The sequence below is a fragment of the Trachypithecus francoisi genome, unplaced genomic scaffold, assembly GCF_009764315.1.
Source record: "Trachypithecus francoisi isolate TF-2019V2 unplaced genomic scaffold, Tfra_2.0 Lachesis_group20, whole genome shotgun sequence".
Taxonomy (NCBI): Eukaryota; Metazoa; Chordata; class Mammalia; order Primates; family Cercopithecidae; genus Trachypithecus; species Trachypithecus francoisi.
In genome coordinates, this window is record NW_022681466.1 from 9,373,010 (window position 1) to 9,386,973 (window position 13,964).

The 13,964-nt window shown below is 39.3% G+C and overlaps 1 protein-coding gene across 3 annotated transcripts in view; it reads left to right on the plus strand.

Moving 5' to 3' along the window:
• TNRC6C (trinucleotide repeat containing adaptor 6C) overlaps nt 1-13,964 on the plus strand; it is a 156,731-nt gene that overhangs the window by 5,265 nt on the left and 137,502 nt on the right. For 2 of the 3 annotated variants that reach the window (XM_033182345.1, XM_033182347.1), the window contains exon 1: nt 11,282-13,614. The exons of the other annotated variant lie outside the window; for it this stretch is intronic. The gene's annotated coding sequence lies outside the window, so the exon portion shown is untranslated. Of the gene's footprint in view, nt 1-11,281; nt 13,615-13,964 lie in introns of those variants that run through there. 3 annotated transcript variants of the gene reach the window in all.

Below are 13,964 nucleotides of genomic sequence, written 5' to 3' on the forward strand. Positions count from 1 at the left end.
TTTATGTGTGTCTTCTAGCTTATTAAGAATAAGATCTCTCACAGCTAAAATCAAGTGCTTGGTTTGAGCCTGGCAAAGATACTGTTTACTTTTTTATTCCCAAAGATCATTTCTTTTTAATTACTCTTTTAGGAAGCAGGGAAAATCGAAGTTAAAGTAGCAACTGGGAATTAAACTAAGATCTGAAACTGGGAAATGGCAGTGCAGGCACAGGTTATCACCTTTCCAACCATTGTTGCTGTGAGATGATATGGACAGCGGTTATTTAGAAATTACAGTTGAGGGGAGGGAGATGCACAAGTATTTTTTCTCATATTTCATCTAAAATATGAAGTGCAGAGTGAGAGGCCCAGAGTGTAGGGAGGGAGTTTAACAGGCTTTGTTCTTCAAGGGACTATGGTTGATGTCTTAAACAGGGGTTTTTTTTTTGGTAGGGAGGCACAGTAAGGGAAGAAGATGATGGATTTCTGGGAACAAGTACATTTGAGTCACTGAGGACAATTGGGAATTGTGAGGTGGGAGCAGACGAGGTTAGAAAGCATCCTTAGGTAACCAGATCTCCATTTAAAACTAATCTGAGCATTTATGATGTGATTTTGTGCCAAGGACATGAGTTTATCTTATTTAATCCTCACAACACTTCTGTGAAGTGGTTGCTTTTAACATTCCCATTTTACAGATGAGCAAGGGCAGTAATTTCCACAAGATTCTATAGCTTATAGGAGATGAAGCCAGAATTTAAACTCAGTACACTTCAAAGCCCTCACATATGGAAAAAGCTTGGATTATTTTAATAGCTTCTTAATTAGTCTCTTCCTCTGCTCTGTGTCCTACCATCCAGCTGCCAATATTAACTGACTGCCTTCTGAGCACTTCGTGTGTAAGATCTCATTCATTCCTCCTCAGCAGCTTCTAAGTTAGGAACTGTGATTATATTCACTTTATAGATGGAAGCTGAAGCTGATGGAAGTTGAATAATTCGCCCAAAATCAGAGCCTTAATAAATGTGTCTAGGTCCTTGGAAGCCGGAGCCTGAGCTCTTTATCATTCCGCTGTGCTGCCTTCTGAAGCCTGAGCCTGGTTACATCATTCCTTCCACAAAACCTTTATGCCTTCTGTGTGCAGCGGCCACAGGGGAAGGACACTGACTTCTTCCTGCCCTCCCGGAGCTCTCTTGCTAGTATAGTGAGAGAAATGGGCACCAAACACATTGTTAAAAAAAAGGGAGAGAGCAATACATGTGAAGAAAGCCACGTGCACATATTAAAAAGTTAGCAAAAATCTAAGGTAATATATCATTATATAGCCGTATACTGTATCTCCTCTCTTAAGGATGCATGTCAAATTTTTGGATGCCCTGAGAAGTCCAGCAGCGAAAGAAATATGTTTACTTTTATTGGCCCAGTATTTCCCAAACTTATGTGGCCCTTGAACATTGTTTTCCCTTCATACCACTTTTTAGTTCAGTGGGACTGACTTTTAACAAATTAGGAAAGGAAGAGTGCCTGGTCATCCCCAGAGAGGGCCTGTGGGCTAGAGTGGTTAGGCAAGATTTCACTTGAAATGAGTTCTGAAAGGCTAGCAGAGTTTGGTTGGATGAAAGGGATATTCTACAAGGAGATGAATGGGCAAGCCATGTTTGGGAATATTTTGTAAAGTGCGAAACAGAACGGCTGAGACACAGTAGGGACGGGATATAGTTATTGACTAGATGAGTGCAGAGGCCTAGCTGTAAATGGAGGTTCTGTTTTGGCAGTAAGGTTTAGAAGGGAGTCTATCAGGTAGAACCTCTAGTTGTTGGCTTCTTAGGAACTGTTGGTGGCTGTTGGTGGGCATGACATGAATCAGGTGTCAGATTAGAATCTTCCTTGAGCAGAGATACAGTGTTAAAACTGTGACTGTTGTAGCTATCTGTGTAAGGTGGTGCCCACATATTGGTAGGGTCAAACTGAAAAGGTGTTACAAAGAATCAGCAGGATAAAATAATACAAAATGATTGATGTGGGTTGTTGGAAAGAATGAGTTCTAGAAGCCATGTGGTACTTACTGCTCTTCCTAGTATCTGCCACAGAATCTTTAAATTAATAAAGAAGCTAATATTAAGATATTCAGTTAAATACACATAGTACATTCTTTTTAGATGCTGATGAGGAAAGATGACACACAAGATAGTAGTTTTAGGCAAGTTTATTGTATGAGGTTGTGTTCTGCAGCAGAGATTTGACTCACAGCATAAATCCAAATATGTAATGAGCCATGTAATAATAGGTTCTGCTGTTAATTATGGTGAATACTCTCAATGAAATCAGATTTTCTTAGTGCCATACCCATAAAAAAAATTATTGACCTAGATCTTATATAACAACAGTCCCAGGTATATAGTAAATTTTATGCATATGGAATGGTGACAGAAAAGAAGAGAAAATAAAAATCTTTAATGTTTCAAGGAAACATAAGATCAAATTATTACATAAATAGATTAACAACATTAGTAATTGTGTTGAAGTTACTAGAATTTTTAAATTTTAGATAAACTTAAGAGATTCCTTAAGCTTAAGGAATAATAGATTCTTTTTTACTCTTGTAGAGTGGGAAAACTTTAAAGCAGGTAAAAATAGTTTTTATTTTTATAAAATAAAAATGAATGAGGATCTTAGCCACTGTTGGACTTTTGTGTATATGCAGTATTGCATTTAATTGAGCATGGTTATTTTTCTTTTCTATCAACTTTAGACTTTAAATTTCAGCACAGTTCCTTGCAGATTAATGCTTTGCAAAAAAAAAAAAAAAAAATTCATTATTATGATAATTTCTTTAGATTTGAGTTACTTATTAGCAGGGATAATAACATGTTCATCTTTGTAATCCCTATATCATCTATAGTATTTTGAAGATACTTAGATAAGAATTTTTGAGTCATCTGTTTCTTCAGAGAGATTGCTTCCACAAGTCATGGGGGTGGAGAGAGAAGATTGTTAATTGAACACTTTTCTTTGGTTTTTAATCTTTTAGGATAATAATCAACTGTGTTTTCAACTAGTCAGCCCAGTACGTGGGGCTGTATCTGCAGATTTGAAGGGAGTTGGGAAGCTGACGGTCATGAGGAACTGTCATCCTAGGGGCTCCCTACACTACTGTTTTCTGTAGGGTACCTGAAGAAACGGCCAGTTCCTTTTCCTGAGGCTCCTGGTCACTGCTAGTCAGCGCCACTGACCACATCATGAAAAAACAGTGTGTGACGTTTCTTCCATAAGAAGAAATTAAAACTGTAGGTATGATAGATCATTACAAAATTATTCCTGGCTTGTCTTTCGCAGATTTGATGATGGTCTTTAGATACCAGCCCATTGGAAAAATGAGTATTATGACTAATGAGATCATTCTGGCCAAGCCAGAATATCTGGTTAGCATTATTCTGGATAGACTTATATTCTGCCCGCTACTTTAGGGAATGCTGTCTGGAAATAAGAGGATTTTTAAAAAGAGATTGTCAGTATTCTTTTTCTTGAAATCAATTTATGTTTATTCATAATTTCAGCACTCCCTTAAAGGTTACTTTATAAAAATTTGAGATGTCGTTATTATTTATTTATTTATTTTGAGATGGACCCTTGCTCTGTTGCCCAGGCTGGAGTGCTGTGGCATGGTCTCAGCTCACTGCAGCCTGCACCTCCCAGGTTCAAGCGATTCTCCTCCCTCAGCCTCCTGAGTAGCCGGGATTGCAGGTGCCTGCCACCACACCCAGCTAATTTTTTGTATTTTTAGTAGAGATGGGGTTTCACCATGTTGGCCAGGCTGGTCTCAAACTCCTGACCTTGTGATTTGCCCATCTCGGCCTCACAAAGCGCTGGGATTACAGGCGTGAGCCACCAGGCCTGGCTGAGATGTAGTGAGTTGTTGTTGTTGTTGTTGTTATTGTTGTTGTTTGAGATGTAGTCTTGTTCTGTCGCCCAGGCTGGAGTGCCGTGGCGTGATCTCAGCTCACTGCAACCTCCGCCTCCTGGGTTCAAGCGATTCTTCTGCCTCAGCTTTCTGAGTAGCTGGGACTATAGGCGCCTGCCACCACACCCAGTTAATTTTTGTATTTTTAGTAGAGAAAGGGTTTCACCATGTTGGCCAGGATGGTCTCTTATCTCCTGACCTCAGGTGATCCGCCCACCTCGGCCTCCCAAAGTGCTGGGATTATAGGTGTGAGCCACGCGCCTGGCCCGAGATGTAGTTATTTAAATAGCTTATACACATGCCTGTTTAACTTTGGAGGGCAGAATTTTGATTAGGTAGATCTTAAGGCTTTAGAAAATGGTTTATTCTGTTTAACTTGTGATTTTCCAACTAAATCTTAAATTATTGAACATGAGTTTCAAAATTCAGCCTTTAGGAACACTCACAAAAGTTCTCATTCGTTTCTCTTACTTTTTATTTGTCTTTCCCACAACCTTTCCCCCTGTTTTTCCACTTGCCTTCCTGAAACTGCACTTCAGAGCTGGGAGTAGAGAGAGACCTGGTTTGAGGCAATAGGGTGAACACAGCGTTCTTTCATTCTGTGTATTGTTGTGACACTAAGCCTGTTAGCATTGAGATACCAGTTCACAGCTGGTGAAAGGATTCCAAACTTCATAGTAGCAGTAGTTTATTGAATGCTTATCATGTGCCAAGTACAGAGCACTTAATATGTTATTTCATTTATTCTCCTTAATAAGAGAACACTGAGGCACTCTGAAGAAGCCAGGTCACCTAATTCCAGTGGCTGTGCTACTCACTGCCCTATTGTACTACCTCGTTCAGACTGACTGAGGTAGTACAATTTCCATTATGTTTAAAAATCTGAGAGATCTTTGGGACCTCAGATTTGATCTGTGGCATCTGACCTATAAAGAGAAAACTAACGTTTATGTGTTTATAAGAATCATTATTTATATTTGAAAAGCCTGGTGTTGTTTTCTCCCTGATTTCTAACTCTGGCATCTGGAATGCAGTGTAGGCAGGAGTGTGCCTGGGAGACAAGCAGAGATCTCACGGATTCCTTTCTTTTTCCTGCCATAGCAGCAAATTTTCCTTGGAGCACTATTTGAAAATTAACGTTACTGAGAAAATTAAGCCTATTTAAAGGGACTCTAGTTTTGATCTAAGTTACAAAAGGTGAGAAGACAGTTCTGAAAAAAATGTGTCACCTTGGAACTGGAATGCTTTAGTTAATGGGGTAAGCTAGAAGTAAGCTGCCTTTGATAACTCACATAAGAGCAGCATATGAATGGATGATAACTGTCTTTCTTCCATTTAATTCAGCTACTTCCTATTCAATCTCAAATCTCAGTTGGAAAGCAATTTCCCTCACTTGACCCATTTTTCTTCTGCATTATATCTTTCTTCTGGTTCTTCAACACAAAAAGTTTGAAGGAATGGAGTGTTGCAAACCCTTAAAGACTTGTAAGCAGATTCAGACACCTGGTTTGGGATAAGCATATTTCATTATTTGGCTTTCTAGTTGGAAGGATAACAATTTTACTTCTTTAGGTTTTGTTTTGTTTCTTGGTTCTTTTTGAGACAAGTCTCGCTGTTGCCCAGGCTGGAGTGCAGTGGTGGAATCACAGCTCATTATAGCCTCAACCTCTCAGGCTCAAGCAGTCCTCCCACCTCAGCTTCCTAAGTAGCTGGGACCACAGGCATGCACCATCATGCCTGGCTAATTTTTAAAATTGTTTTTGTAAAGACAGGGTCTTCCTGTGTTGCTGGGATTTTAAGTGTGAGCAACCTCACCTGGCTGCCTCTTTACTTTGATATCACAATTTTCAGGAGAGAGATCTGTTAAATGACTGAGATTGGTATAGAGGCATATGGGTATAGACCAAGCTTGCCCAGCCTGCGGCCCGGGATAGCTTTGAATGCAGCCCAACACAAATTCGTAAACTTTCTTAAAATACTATGAGATGTATGTGTGTGTGTGTGTTTGTTTTTTTAAGCTCATCAGTTATCATTAATGTTAGTGTATTTTGTGTGTGGCCCGAGACAATTCTTATTCTTCTAGTGTGGCCCAGAGAGGTCAAAAGATTGGACACCCTGGTATAAATAAAAGCAGTTTGTCGGCCCAGCCTGGGCAACACAGCAAGACCCTTGTCTTTTAAAACGTGAAAAAATTAGTTGAGCATGGTGGCGCATACCTGTAGTCCTAGCTACTCAGGAGGCTGAGGTGGGAGGATCACTTGAGCTCTGGAGTTCAAGGTTACAGTGAGCTATGATCCTGCCACTACATTTTGGCATGGGTGATAGCGAGACCTTGTCTCAAAAACAAAAGAGAAAAAAGTAGGTGGGGGTTATAAAATTCTTGTTCTAGTAACATGGGCAATTTAAAGATGTTACAATTTTAGTAAAGATGTATGAAATAAGCCTCACATATCCATATTGTAAAATGTCTCTCTGAGACCCAAGTCTGTTGAGTTTTTTCTCTAAATTAATCTATTAGTGGTATCATTAACACATCCATTAGTTACAGGTGTCTTGTGATAACATTTGTTTCACACCTTGGATGATAGAGTGCTTGAATTGGTTTCTGTCTTTGCCAGATCAAATTCTAAATTTCCTAAAATAGCTCACATCAAACCAGTCTCCTTTATGAATCCTTCTCTGACTTCTCTCATGGTAAACTTTCTCTTCTCTGTTCACTCCTTTGGTCATCTCATTCAGTCCTGTGACATTAAATACCACATATACACTGAAGACACCAGCCTAGACTGCTCCCCAGACTCAATATTTGCATATGCAGTTGCCTGTCCCACAACTTGATGACTGTTTAATGGGCATTTCCACTGAACAGATCCAGAACTACACTCCTTTTCTTGCCCCAAAATAACCTCAGGAGGTTATTTTGTCTTCACTGGTGAATTCTGTCAAACGTAGAACTAATACCAAGCCTTCACAAACATTTCCAGAAATTATCATCTGCTCTGCTTGCATTCCTTCCCACTTAATGAAAAGCACTGCCTTCCATCCAGTTGCTCTGCTCAAAAACTTTGGAGTCCCCAGTGACTTCCCTCTTTCACTCCATGAATTTTTCACTCTAGGAATTTTCACTTTCATCTAAATCGTCTTTTGTCGGCATAAAGTTGTTTATGGTACCTACCTCAGTTGCTGTAAAATCAGCAGTCATGTCCCCTCTTTCATTCCCCCGCCAAAAAAAAGTAAGAGGGAGAGATGGAGTCTTGCTGTGTTGCCGAGGCTGCCCTTGAACTCCTGGGCTTGGGAGATCCTCCCACCTTAACCTCATGAGTAGCTGGGACCACAGGCACGTGCCACTGCACTCTGCTTGTGTGTATTTTTGGTTCATTTCATTTTAGGTTTATATTACCATTGTTATTCAATGTTGTGTGTAGTCAAGGTGATAATAGATTAGCAACAACAGTGCTATTAACAGGTATTATGTCTTGTTTCTCTGCTATGTTTCCAAGAACAAATCTTAACTCATTGAGTCTGTTCAAAATTGACAGTTCTGTAGAGTTTACCGAGGAGAAAACAGAGACCTAAAGAGGCAGTGTGACTTGCCCAAGATAGGTAGTCCTGGGTTCAAACCCAGGTCTTGCAGAAAACTAATTCCGTGCCTTTTGCCATAGGTAAATGAGCAAGGGAAAAGACAGTTTGCAAAACAATTTGGTAAACATCTTTAAAATGAATCTTTCTAGTAATCAAAGAAAGAAATAAACCAGATTAAAAAAGAAACAGTTGAGTAGACTTTAAAAAAGAAACAGTTGAGTAGACTTAAATATGATACTGAGAATGATGAGAAAAGAAATTTATTTAAGTCTCAGATATGGGGGAAAAAAAATTCTTCCCTGCATCTTTTGTTGGTGGCCGTGAAAACAGGTGTAAATACATTCAGGTGGTGAAAATAATAATGCACATCAAAAGAATCAAATACTTTATTACCCTTGGGAGGTTTTTTTTTTTTAGCATCTGTATTAAGGTTTTTTTTCTGATATACATTGAACTGCACCTATTTAAAGTATAACTTTCGGCCGGGCGCGGTGGCCCAAGCCTGTAATCCCAGCACTTCGGGAGGCCGAGACAGGCCGATCACGACGAGGTCAGGAGATCGAGACCATCCTGGCTAACATGGTGAAACCCCGTCTCTACTAAAAATAAAAAAAACTAGGCGGGCGAGGTGGTGGGCACCTGTAGTCCCAGCTACTTGGGAGGCTGAGGCAGGAGAGTGGCGTAAACCTGGGAGGCGGAGCTGGCAGTGAGCCCAGATTGCACCACTGCACTCCAGCCTGGGCAACAGAGCGAGACTCCGTCTCAAAACAAAAAACAACAAAATGTGTCATTCTTGTAGGAAGGTAATCATTTCTTAAATATTATTTAATCAAACCTTTTTCTTTTTTGGGTAAAATCTGATCTTTTGAAAATACGAAATAGCCTTGTGATTATGAGACTTTTGGACATCATGTAAGAGTTAAGGTTCAACAACAAAAATGGAAACCAGTTTACGGTTGCCATCTTTTACTCTTGCCACCTAAAACTTGAATAAAAACCACCACAATATACTTTTATCATTACTTTATAAAATAAAGGACATTCTCATGCAAAGAAGTGGAAAGGACACCATCTTATAGTAGAATCCTATAAATTGAGTAAATGCATCTTTAGGAAAAATGTAGCTCGTCTTTATTTTTCTCAGTCTGTGGTGTTATAAAACTTTCTCAACTGATCATGGTCTCAAGAGTGAGTTTTCAACTCTGGGCTAGATTTCTAGGAACACCACTTATTAGCTAGGTGACTTTGGGTTAGTTTTTACTTTCTCTGAGCCTTTGTTTGCTCAGCTAGAAGAAATGAATAATAATATATACTATTACAGGATTATTGTAAGAATTAAATGAGATAACATGTAAGTTTCTCACATTGTAGGCTCATATTGTCTTCCTTATATTCAGCCCTGCATAATCTATTTCTCACTATCACACATTTGCTCTGTAATTACATATTTGTGTGTATGTTTCTGTAATTTCAAAGAAGTGAGTCAAGTCTAGAGTGGTACTATTTTAACCCTATCATAACATGACTATAGGAATCACTTTGGTATGATTTATAAGGTGGGCGAGGGAGGTTGTTTTGCCCTGAAAACATCTGCAAATGCTGGCATATACAATTGAGCAAAAGATGTGCGATAGAGATTGAATTTATATTCTTTGTGAAGACTGTTAGGATTTGTTCTTGTGATGATCAGATTGTCAGTTCAGTTTACTATATTTCACACAGAGTAGCCCCAGTTAGGGTTCCAGAAATGCTTATAAATTTGTCTCCTGTGGTATTAATGTGATGATGTTGGATTCTTCATCGCTGAAGTCAGCTATTCAGGTAAAACTTTATTTGGTAAGATCAGATACCTAAGCAATATGTAGTCACTAAGTCACTTTATTTTTTTTTTATTTTTTTTTTTTTTGGAGACGGAGTCTTGCTCTGTCACCCCTGCTGGAGTGCAGTGGCCGGATCTCAGCTCACTGCAAGCTCCGCCTCCCGGGTTTACGCCATTCTCCTGCCTCAGCCTCCCGAGTAGCTGGGACTACAGGCGCCCGCCACTTCGCCCGGCTAGTTTTTTGTATTTTTAGTAGAGATGGGGTTTCACCGTGTTAGCCAGGATGGTCTCGATCTCCTGACCTCGTGATCCGCCCGTCTCGGCCTCCCAAAGTGCTGGGATTACAGGCTTGAGCCACCGCGCCCGGCCTAAGTCACTTTATAAATAAAACTTGGGGCCGAGCACGGTGGCTCACGCCTGTAATCCCAGCACTTTGGGAGGCCAAGGTGGGTGGATCCCCTGAGGTCAGGAGTTTGAGATCAGCCTAACCAATATGGTGAAACCCCATCTGTACTCAAAATGCAAAAATCAGCTGGGCGTGGTGGCAGGCTCTTGTAATCCATCCCAGCTACTCGGGAGGCTGAGGCGGAGAATCACTTGAATCCAGGTGGTGGAGGTTGCAGTGAGCCAAGATCACACCATTGCACTCCATCTTGGGCGACAAGAGCAAGACTCGTGTCTCAGGAAAACAAAAAACCAAAAAAACCTGATTTCCCCCCATTTTATAGGTATGCTAAAGAGGAAGAAAATAGAATGTTTAACATGTTACTACTTATGTACAAATTGTATGACTCATGATAAATGTTTCCAGATGGTATTTATTTTATGGTACTTAGACTCTCTAACCTTTATAATGATTACTATATATACATTTCCTTTTCCTACTAGATTATAAACTCCTTGAAAGCAGGATTCGTGTTTAGTTTATATTTTCATAAAACTTAGCTATGTGTATTGATTTATGCATATGCATTTAGTAAATATAGCTTGATTAAATAACTAAATCTTCATATGTAGTAATTTCTGTTTTGACTTCTGCAGTTTATCAATTGTCTCTTCAAAGTTTGATGAGATAGGAGTGATGGGGAAAATATGAAAAGCATTAATGTATCATTTTCACTTCCACTAGTATCTTTGCTAGACCCCTAATCTCCAGTAGTTGTAAAGCTTTGGGTTATGAAAAGGAACTCCTTGTCTCTGAAATGGTAGATATTTTTTATGATATGTTGCAAAACAAAAAGACAACTTTTTAGTTCAAAAGGAAACCAGCATTTATTAAGCCCTACCTATGTGCCAGGATAGGAACTTTTAAGGAGTCCCAGATCCCTTTGAGAATTCAGAAAACCTAAATAAAACAAGAAAGACATTTTAATTATAAAAGAATTATCTCCAAAAAGTGTCTTCTCCTTTTCAACTTTTCATGCTTTTAATATTTACTATGTAAATTGCCTAAGAACTTAAAAAGGGGGATAGCTTTTCAATTTATTTTATGAAACTAACATACCAAAGACACGAAAAATGATAGGCAAATATCTAACTTTCGATTTTTGTCACATTAGTGTATGTGAGACTCTTAAAATAATTTACCAGAAAGTGTAATTCATCAGTATCATATTTTTTCTTTAAAACCTCTTTTTTTTTTTTTTTTTTGAGAGGGAGTCTCGCTCTGTCCCCCAGGCTAGAGTGCAGTGGTACGATCTTGGCTCACTGCAAGCTCCGCCACCCGAGTTCACACCATTCTCCTGCCTCAGCCTCCCGAATAGCTGGAACTACAGGCGCCCGCCATCATGCCTGGCTAATTTTTTGTATTTTTAGTAGAGATGAGGTTTCACCGTATTAGCCAGGATGGTCTCGATCTCCTGACCTTGTGATCCGCCCGCCTTGACCTCCCAAAGTGTTGGGATTACAGGCATGAGCCCCTGCACCTGGCCTAAAACCTCTTTCTAAAGAGAATTTGAGGCAAATGCAACAGCATATTAAAACAACAGAATAGTAAAAAGTAAGGCTTATCTTTAGAATGCAGAGAACTCTACTCATATTCCTCCACAGTTATAGATGAAGGAAGTAAACTCATAAGATTATCTCACTTGCTACCTGTAAAGTCATATAGTAAAACTCAGTATTATTTTGCATGTCTGCTTCTGACTAAAACAGACTAGCCAGTGTCAGACCAACCCTGCTGCCAAGAACTAAAATGCTTAGGTAAATGATAAAAAGCAACTATTTGAAGGTATTGGAAGCTACTAGGGCATTGAAGACTTTGAAGCCAAGATCCCAGAGAGAAGGGAGGTCTAAAGAGGCCGAATAAACATTTGGTGCCACATGACCCCTCAGAAGCATTTGCCAGCTTCAGTGCTAGAACTGAAAACCTGAACAAGCAGCTAAGTAGAGTTTTCAATAGACGTCGGAGGCTGGGGTCACAAAAACGGGAGTTCAGGGATGACAGACCCTGGTAAGCATCCCAGGCTTTTGGTTGGAACCACCCCTGTTACCCCCTAAAAACCCCAACTTTTTACCCTAGGTGTATGGTGAACCTAGAAACTTTTCTGAAATCCAGCCCTCACAAAACACAAAAACTTAGTTTTGAATTGGCTGAAATAGCTTAAAGTCTTTCACCCCTGCTCTTAAATGCTTGTCAGAAGCAAAACTAAATCCTCTCTAGAGGAAGGTAACATTCACAGCCTCAGCTTATCTCCACAGTTTTGTGCATGCAAGATTAACATTCAGTCAAAAACTAGGCATATAAAAAGACAGGCGGTAAGGTTACCCACAGGAGAGCTAGATATTAGGGTTATCAGACATGGACCTTAATGTAATGTTGATGAATATGTTTAGTAAATTAAGTGACAAATGGAGGGTTTCAGAAAAAGCTGGACACTATAAAAAAAGTTAAATGGAAATTCTGAAATTGAAAAGTACAATATAGGGTGACAATAGTTTACAATAATCTATTGTATATTTTAAAATAGCTGGAAGAGAAGAATTTGAATTTTTTAACATAAAGACATTTAAGGCAATGGATATCCCAATTACACTGATTTGATCGTTACAAATCATATGAATGTACTAAATTATCACATGTATCCTGAAAATATATGTATCTGTTGTGTATCAATTAAAAATTAAAAATAAGAACTTTTAAAAGTACAGTAACAAATTAGGAATTAAACAGGAGGGTTTAATAGTATTCTTAGCTGAAGAAGAAATTAGTAAACTAGAAGATAGATCAGAAGACAATGTCCATACCAAAGCACAGAGAGACAAAAGAATGGAAAATGAAAAAAATATGTAAGAGACAAATGGGACACTGTTAAAAGTCTAAAATACTTACAGTTGGAATCTCAGAAGGAGAGGAGAAAGAATAGATCAGAAGCAATAGTAAAAGACATAATGACTTGAGAATCTTCCAAAACTAATACAAACTTGCGTATTTGAGAATCACCATAGCTCTAAGCAGAATCAATACCAAAATACAAAAATAAGGGGAAAAGAGAGGAAAAATTGCCAAAACAAAGAAAATCTTAAAATCAGCCAAAGTAGGAAAAAGATACATTACCTTCAAAGGAGGACAATAAAGACTGACAGTCTACTTTGTGAAGAAATGGAAATCAAAATACAGTGGAATGATGGCTTCAAAGTGTTGTAAGAAAATAACTGCCAATCTAGAAATCTGTATGAAGCAAAAATATCTTTCAAAAATGAAGTGAGAATATAGATATTTTCAGACAGACAAAAATTTGAGAGAGTTCATCATCAGCAGATCCACACTAGAGGTACTATAAAGAGGTAAAAGGAAAATTGTCCCAACTGGAAGCATGGAGATGCGGGAAGGAGTAAAGAGCACCGGAAAGGATAGATAGACGAATACATCTAAAGTAATGTGAACTGTGTAAAACAGTAAAAATATTGATAGGTGCAGCAAACCACCATGGCACACGTTTACCTATGTAACAAACCTGCACATGTACCTAGAATTTAAAAATTTTAAAGTAAAAATAATAAATGGCAACAGCAACCCAGAAAGCTGGAAGAGAGTTCTGATGGGGGAAAAACACAGGTTATTTTTCCTCGGCTCTCACTCTACAGCAGTGATCATCCCAGAGGACTTCTTTGACCAAATGTGTGGATTTCTCCCCACATGCCAAGCAAGCAGTCAGTTCTGCAGTGGACACCAGCGGGGTCTCTCTCAATGCAGAAGACTTCTGTGACCAAACATGTGAGGGTTTCTTGCCACACATTAAACGAGCAAGGAGTTCTGCTGTGGATGTCAGGTGGGTACCCTCCAATTCCATTTTAACATTATCTACCTGGAGATAACTCAGATCCCACAGGTTGAAGACTCAGTCTCCAAGACTGTCCCTCCTTGAGACACTATTTGCAAATCTGGGCCTCCAGAACTTCTGACCCACTAGCTTCAAGTTGAGATTCCCACCACCCCTCTTTGGGTTCAGTTAATTTGCTAGAGTGGCTCACAGAACTCAGGGAAATAATTACGTTTACCAGGTTATTACAAAGGATGTTATGAAGGAAACATGAAGAAATGCCTAGGACACGGTATGGGAGCTGAGTGCTTCCATGCCCTCTCTGGGGCACCACCCTCCTGGCATTTCCACTTGCTCGG